Source organism: Vicia villosa, linkage group LG3, assembly GCF_029867415.1.
Source record: "Vicia villosa cultivar HV-30 ecotype Madison, WI linkage group LG3, Vvil1.0, whole genome shotgun sequence".
In the NCBI taxonomy this organism is placed as follows: domain Eukaryota; kingdom Viridiplantae; phylum Streptophyta; class Magnoliopsida; order Fabales; family Fabaceae; genus Vicia; species Vicia villosa.
Genome location: NC_081182.1, coordinates 30,440,697 through 30,449,244, shown reverse-complemented (window position 1 = coordinate 30,449,244; position 8,548 = coordinate 30,440,697). Strand labels below are relative to the sequence as shown.

Below are 8,548 nucleotides of genomic sequence, written 5' to 3'. Positions count from 1 at the left end.
GCATATACAATCAAGTTCATATCAAGGGAATATGTATTCAATCCAAACACATTGCAATTCAAAAAAAAAAGGGAAGCACCTGCAGTTTAACATAACAGGGATTTTACCTATTCAACAGAGAAATGTGTAATCATCAGTTGATTTAAACGAAACAACAACTGAAATTATTATAAAATCAATCCCTAATAAGCATAGACGTGATATCTGCACACATGTACAGCAGCCACACAAAGGCTTTAAGAATTCCAAAAAAAACATATACCTTCACAAGCCGATCTAAGAGATGAGCAGCACTTTGTACATTTGCACCAGAGTCTGCAAAAAGCTTGCATAATGCATCAAAGATCTGGTTGAAGAATACAATAAACTCCCCTCTCACAACCTGTCAAAAATTAAAATATGTCATTACACATAAGTAGATGATTGAATCGAATCTGAACATATCCAAACAGTCGAATTCTTACCTTAACTATGTTATATAGTGCTTCACAAGCATAATAACAAACTCTGCTATCTTGGTCAGAGAAAGAATTCAGCACAGGAGGCACAATTTGCTGTTGAGTACAAGGATCAGATCATATATATATTTAAACATGTGTTCCTTCATTAAGCTTCCAATTTCCCATGTGTTCCTTCATCTTCATTCATCACAAAACCATGATACAATGCCTCCAGAACCTGTCAAAACAGTTCCAAGATATCAACAAAACCATGTCGTGACCTTGTTAAATTCTGTACCAAAATCATGCCAAAACATCACTAGATTCGCAGCAACACGAACCTGTTATATACACCAACAACCAGACCTGCACCACATCATAATTTATCAAAGGCGAACTGACCTCATGATGCGTGCTTACGCCGCGGATGTTCCAAAGTCTGCAATTTTGCAAAAGGAATTTACTTACATCAAAATTACTTCACTCATGCTCAAAATGATTCAAGAAAAACAACCCACTCAAAACAGTTAACACCATAATTAAAACAGGCCCTGCATTCAAAGAAGGAAAAAACCTATTCACATTTGACCAAAACTCACTGAACTATTAGTCTCTATACAAACTGCAAAAGATAAATATCCTAAAGATAATATCTCTATCCTTTTAACATAAGCAGTAGAGTTTAAAATCCATTAACATACCACCCATGCCAGTTCTCAGTCCAAATTTTGGGCCTGTTTAGAGAAGTAGGCGTAAACTGATCACAGTAGAATGAATTGAAACATAAGACCACCTTCTATGTTGCACCACTAGTATGTATTAATTGTGAAGTTGCAGAGGAATCAAAGTAGGAAACGAGTGTAACTTAAGGTGAAGTGAGTGTCAGAGCAGCAATTAATATAAGAGAGAAATAATCATTCTAAAATTATTTTTGGAGTTATCCCTGCATGCACCGCATAATGTGAAGTAATTGAATGTGTGGTAAGTCATTGAATTTATAAATAGTCTTTAATCTTCTAGAGTATGAGATATATTCATGATGTTTAGCTAGTGTGAATTAAAAGTTTAATTATCGAAGAAAAGAAATGTTTATTTATTATATAAATGAGATAAGCAAGATGAGGATGATGCTTGGATCTCAATACCTGATCCCATTTGTGAGTTTTCGGTTAGGTCTCTTATGATGGTTTGTGTAGTTCTAATGGAGGAGGGGTCGAAGGTAGGTTGGAGAGGGTAGTTTAGGGGTTTGTTAGAATTTGGAAGAGTTTAGTGCTTTTAAAGTGGTTGTGTGTTTTTGGGAGAATTTGCAGAATAGGCCGCCGAAGAGGCAAAATCTTTTTAGGTGTCCTATTTTGTTTTTTGTTAGTAGAGCGGGGTGTGCCTTGTGTAAGGTTCAGGTGGAATTGGTGGATTATTTGTTTGTACCCCGCAAGGTTTCCTCAACTATTTGATTGAAGGTTTTTAAATGGGTGTGTAAACTTTAGCCTGTCTCGAGGACAATTTGGAAGTTGTTTCTCAAATTATGTTAGGGTAAGAAGGTGGTCTTATGTTTCATTTCGATGTGCAAATTATGTTAGGGTAAGTAGGCGTAAACTGATCACAGTAGAATGAATTTCAAAAGAGTAATTTTCACCAACAAGCACGGTTTGAAATGAAAAAAATTACAAAACAAATACATTATTACTAGTTACCAAAAGTAAGCATACCTCAGAATCAGGCTGCCCTACTCTCTCAGGAAGTTCTTCACTATATTGAGTAACCTGAAATCTAATAAAGTATGAGAAAATGAATCGTGATTGTTTATCTTTAATACCCAATGATTATAAACTTCCAAGCCATTAGTTGCAGTCTTCAAGTACTAGCTCTTGTTTAGTTTCTCACAACATTATTAGTTCTATGGTTTGCAACTCTTCTAGTAACCTTGTTGACATTATATTGAGTAACCTGAAATCTAATAAAGTATGAGAAAATGAATCGTGATTGTTTATCTTTAATACCCAATGATTATAAACTTCCAAGCCATTAGTTGCAGTCTTCAAGTACTAGCTCTTGTTTAGTTTCTCACAACATTATTAGTTCTATGGTTTGCAACTCTTCTAGTAACCTTGTTGACATTATGTCCCCTAATCAAAATATTCTATATCTTCTACTAAAACATTGTAACCTTCCAACCTAAAGGTAGGGGGGAGATATGACCAATGTAAAAACAATAGAGCAGTACACGGCTGGAATGTTATGTAAACAAATGGCAAGATGGATTGAAATACTTACGGTGTGAAGAAAAAAATCTTACAAGCAATGATCAGAAAACCAAATGAAATAGATTAGAAGATATCTTGTGGTTAAAATGAGCAGCACACACACTTCTGTTCAACTGGTTGTCCCCTTATCTGCACTGTTGGAGGCCTTGCATTGTTTGTAGGTTGTTTGCCATTCTACATTCAAGACAAAATTTTCATCAGAATTTGGAAAAAAGTTAATGAGCTATCTATACATGATTAGTTCGTCATTAATCATATATTAGCAAAATAGGATTCTGGTAATGGCTTGTGTGTATGAAGTTAATGAGCAATCCAACGACGCGGTTCAAATGCGGAGTCTCGAATATATCCCTGTCAGAAGACATGACAAAATAATAAGCATTGAGGTGAATCATTTGTTAGAAAAAAAACATTCTGGCACCGACAGATAAATATCCTTCATGTTTCTTAGGATATTTAAGACTAACCAAAACCCTTCTGACATATACCATTACTTTTTGCCTAGCTTTAACTTTGTTAAATTTAACACATGCTGAAGTGCTAAAAGTCACGTTAGCTAATCAAAATAGAAAATGATTAATGTACAATATTTTAAGTTACTTAATTACTACATATATAAAAGTCACTTATCATTTACTTATTGAGTGCCTTTTACACACTAGTTAGCAATATTCTTAGTTCATCCAACTTATAACCCAATCATACTTTTAATATTAGTGAAAAGTAAAACTGAAAATTCTTTTAATATGGTAATCCCTTAGATGGAGGATTGATAGTTATACATAATTAAACTCTTCCTGAATTCCATAAAAAAAAACTCTTCTTGAATTCAGTAAAGCTGAATTTGCAGAACTAGTTTTTGCAAGGGCTTATTCTAGTGTAACAAATAAACTAATACTATCTTTCCTGATTTTCATTGCCTGTAATGCAATTCTTGTGTGTATATACAGAGCAAAAATCACCCCCCTCCCTTTAAGAATAAGTGAAAGTCAAACTGGCAAGCATTCAAACAAAGGATATTTGTCTGTCTACTTCTTCATGCACTTTTATGATTAGTGATAGACATTGATTTATGATAGACATTGATTTATCATTCTTAATTTATGACTCAGCTGTGCAACTGTTATGGTATATGATTCAACTACAAAATTGATAAATTGCCAGAAGGAAGTAATGCCTAGTGAAGGTTGCTTAATTCTCCTTTAATACTGTCACATCATTGGTAGAGAAGCTACTTAATTGCATATGGAATTATCATTGGTAAAAACTGGAAACATAAAACTGGAATCTGATTCAAAGCATCATCTAGTCATTGAAAACAAACAATAGGATTTCAAGGTTAAGAATAAACAAACCAAGACTTTAGCACTTCCGAAGTCACATATCTTCAGTTGGTGCGTGTGAGGATTGACCTGTTATGAAAAAATCCAAAAGAAACAACCAAAAATCAATATTCTGTTATGTTCTCTTTGCGGTATGAAGCTAATAGCCATAAAACATAAGTAAACTCATTGTGGCATTTCAACAAACACCTTGTTTACAAAAATCACCTAAGTTTATACCCAATCTAACTTTAAATCATCTAATTTCAGAAATAAATAGGATGAGAAAGAAACAATATTACCACTTCAACAAAATAGGAACAAAACCTGAAGAGTATCAAAACAGGCCATGTACAAAATCAGAATCATTGAGAGTAAATGTTTATGTACTTTTGTAACATTCATGATTTCAATGATGAGGACGAAGTGAATCTAGTCTCTAGAGAATACCTGAGTTGAAGTGTGAAGATGAAGAAGATGACAACGCTAGGCTCCGGCAACAAAACACCGGCGAAGATGCGGTGATGCTACACAACTATGGCGGTTGCGGCGAAGATGCGGTGATGCTACATAGCTATGGCGGTTGCGGCGAAGACCAATGGATTTTTAGGTTTTTGAATTGTGTTGAGCAAAGTAGTGTTGTAGGAACAATTTTGTTTAATTTGAAGAATTACAATAACAGCAAAGTATAGATAACTTTTGTTTCAAATGAAAAAACTATTTAGTGTAGTTTCTTAATGGAGGATACTTAGTACAATCAAGTTTAAAAACCCAGGTTCGATTCTCCCCTAAGTATTTTTATAGTTTTTTAATTTTATTTTTTAAAAACATAGCTAAAATACATTATAAAAACACCATTTATTTATTTTATTAAAAATTAACAAAAATACATTATAAAAATAATTAATAACATTGAAAAAATTAAGACTAAAAATTAAAATTAAACTACATATAAAAAGAGAAAATGGGTGATGCACTGACAGTGTAAAATAGTTTTGCACTGTCAACCAATCACAACCATGTATCCAATTTCATCACACTTTTATCTTTAAAAAATTTTAATGACATGGCAAATTGTTTGTTTTCTATTGGATGACAGTGTAAAACTGTTTTAAAAACACCATAAATATAATTAACTAAAATACATTATAATTTAAAATTTGCATACCATTTATTTATTTTATTAAAAATTAACTAAAATACATTATAAAAATAATTAATAACATTGAAAAAATTAAGATTAAAAATTAAAATTGAACTAAATATAAAACACCATAAATATAATTAATAAAATAGAAAATATAATAATTAAATTTTTTTATAAATTTAAATAATGAAATGTCAAATCCGCAGGTAATTTCGCAGGAAATTTTCCTGCGTAATTACCTGCGAATTTTGTATTACAGCGGGGTGTTAATAAAAGTTGATAATCGCAGGAAGATCCGCAGGAAAGTTTCCTGCGGATTTTATATTTTTGTGAGATATTTGGTTTAAAATACATTTTCCGCAGTAAAATCCGCAGATATTCCTGCGGAATTTGCTGCCAACACTAGATCCGCAGGAAATTTATTTTATTTAATAAAGTCCTAGGAAAATCCGCAGGTATACCTGCGGAATATTTTTCGCAGGAAATTCTGCAGGTAATACAAGTATTTCTAATAGTGTATTGAACATTAAACGTTACGAACATGTTGTGTGTAGTGAGAAAAGGAAAAGAAATAATAAAAGTGAGATTGAAGGGCGGAACCGTGCCCATTGACAGTCGGCAGTGTGAGGCGCTGGTAGTTCCTGATAGACTGAAGGGTGTGTAGGAAGAGGGTGCCCATCGACACACCCATTTAATCCAACCATATTTTCATTTCATCTCATGCACTTTCAGTATATTGACTATATTATTTTGTTTTCTATTCCATACATGTGCCTGTTAGTTGAATGTAATCTTATGGTTACTTAAAATATATAAATTATAATGGTAGCATAAAGTGAAGATGGAGATGAAACATATGTCATAACATTTGCGTTTTTTTAAAGTTAATTCATTGTACCCTGTTTGTTTCATATGGCCATGCTGTTAATTAAGAATACATATAATGACATACTAGAAATGAAAATCCCACTTAAGCTATTCTATTTCATTTGATGTCCTATGTGATTTCATTTTCTTTCTGTTTCATTAATGATATATATTAGAAATTGAAATTCCACCATTATAAATTGAAATATAATAGAAAGAAAACAAAATGAAATGCAAAACAGTCCTGTTGGATCGAAATAGCCGAATTAAGCGGTATAATTAATTGTTCGGAATATGATTAAAATTTACGTGGTAGCTAAGTTTAATTAGTAGATTAACGTGGTGATGTTATTTTGTTGAAATTGTGATTTTCACGAATCGACCGAAAATGTGTCTTATTTAAATATTCTTTATAAATCAATTTTTACAATTTAATAGAGTTGTCAATAGAGTTATTAAAATTGTCAATAGAGTTGTTAGAGTTGACAATAAAGTTGTTAGAGTTGTTTTGAATTATTAAGAGTCATACTTTTGTTGTTTCGAGTAATTCTGTCATGTTTAGAGTTGTTAGTGTATAATGTTGGTGTTTGCTTTTCATTTGAACTTTAACAATTCATATATTTTAAACCGTAACTCCGTTTGAGTCTCCGTTCAAGGCGTTAGAAAGCTAGCGCGATATTCTTTTCAATAAAAATGGTCTTGAGCAATAGAATACTAGAAAGTGGAAATGTAATAGAAATAGAATTGAATTGAAATTAATGAAGTGTAATTATTAATTAGTTGATTTAATTAATAGTTAAATTAATTGCAATGAGTTTAATTGAATGGAATATATTTGAAGTTTGATCAATTTTTCGGTTTATCGGTAAGTTACGGTATTTTGAGGATTTGTCCGTAATTGTGTTTTGTCTTGAATATGTATATTGAGAAATATATATTTCCATGCCAATGATGTTGTGCTAATATTGATTCTCTGTGAGTAGTTAGTTAATATTAATTCTAATGATTAATTGTTTGATGTTGAAAGTGTGTGTTCATGTATAATTGGCAAAATGAGAATTAACATGAGATAGTATGGTTACTAGTGTTAATTGGATTGTGTGAATCGTAATTGATTAATTGGCCTCTTATATGTTAATGATGTGTGTGTTGTGAATGTTGTGTACAATTGGTGGATAATTCATAGAGTTGAATTATTGTGATATGCGGAAAGTTAAGATGGTAGAGATGATCTTAATTGCATATGTTTGTTAACATTGTACATATATTCATATCATAGTGTGCCTTGAAACAAAGGTGGTTTGCTTTGAAACAAAAGCGAGGCTTAGATTCTAGAGTGAATCGGAAGCGGTAGACTATATGTTTACATTTTGGGTGGGCTTTGGTCTTGTCCGGATCGGAAGCGTGGCTTGGATTCTAGATATTGAATCGGAAAGCGGTGAAACTTTGGGTTCACAATTCGGTACCACATGCATAGCGTCACATATCTTGCATTGAGTCACATTAAAATTATGCGATAATTGAGTATGTGAAGTTGATGTAGTTGTGATATGTGTATGAGTTTGATAATTGAAACGAGTGAAGTTTGAATATATATTTGATAAAATGTGTGAATATGTGATAACTATAATTGTGTACTTAATTGAGAATATAATAGTAGAATTGAAATATTATACTATTCAAGCTTGTTGTGTACTCGATAACATGTGAAATATGGGTTGATTACTATTATCTACATGGTTATACATAGTATGATTAATTACTTGAAGTGTTGATTTAACCATTGTATTCCGTTATACTTCCTTCATAATGGTTCGTATTCTCACCCTTCTGTTTTAATGTTGCCCTCGTTTGGCGACATGCAGGTTTGACGATCAGTAGCTTGCGTGTGACCTAGTCGGAGTTTCTTCTGAGTTTGCTTGGTAATTAAGTAGCGAGTCAATGCTCTGGTCATGTAACACTGGGTAGATTAGTCGTGTTGAACTCATGTTTCTATTTGGTTATGTATTATGTTTATGACTTGAGAACTTGTTATTTGGCTACTTGTTGTTTGAGAGGCTTTCAAGCCAAATATCCTGAATTATGTTTTAATTTATGTTGATATGATTATTGAGACTTGATCATGGTATGGGACATGGATTATTTTATGAAACACATGAGTATTTAGTAGTTTCCGCTGTGAATGCATATTCTGGATAAAATATGATGAATTGAGAAATGTTATTTGAAATGACCAGGTGTATCATATATTGTAAATAATGCTGTCGGTTTTTAAAAGCTTTAAATTTTTGAAAACATCGATGTGACGCCCTTTTGAATTATATGCATGCTTATTCTCTGATTATATGCTTATTTATTTTGGGGTATAAAAGGGGTGTTACACAGAGCATAACCACTAAAGCAATAACAACTTAAATGGAAATAAACTCCTGAGAACTAATCTTCCACTCACAACAACAATGCCTAATCTTGGTTATCTCAAAATTCCATAGTGGACAACATCGAAGCAAA

The 8,548-nt window shown here is 32.2% G+C and overlaps 1 long non-coding RNA gene across 1 annotated transcript in view; it reads right to left on the bottom strand.

Moving 5' to 3' along the window:
- Nucleotides 1-524, bottom strand: part of LOC131655311 (uncharacterized) — a 912-nt gene extending 388 nt beyond the window's left edge. Inside the window, exon 1 of the long non-coding RNA XR_009299718.1 lies at nucleotides 263-524. This is a non-coding gene — a long non-coding RNA (uncharacterized LOC131655311). The remainder of the gene's footprint in view (nucleotides 1-262) is intronic.
- Between the last annotated feature and the right edge of the window lie 8,024 nt (nucleotides 525-8,548).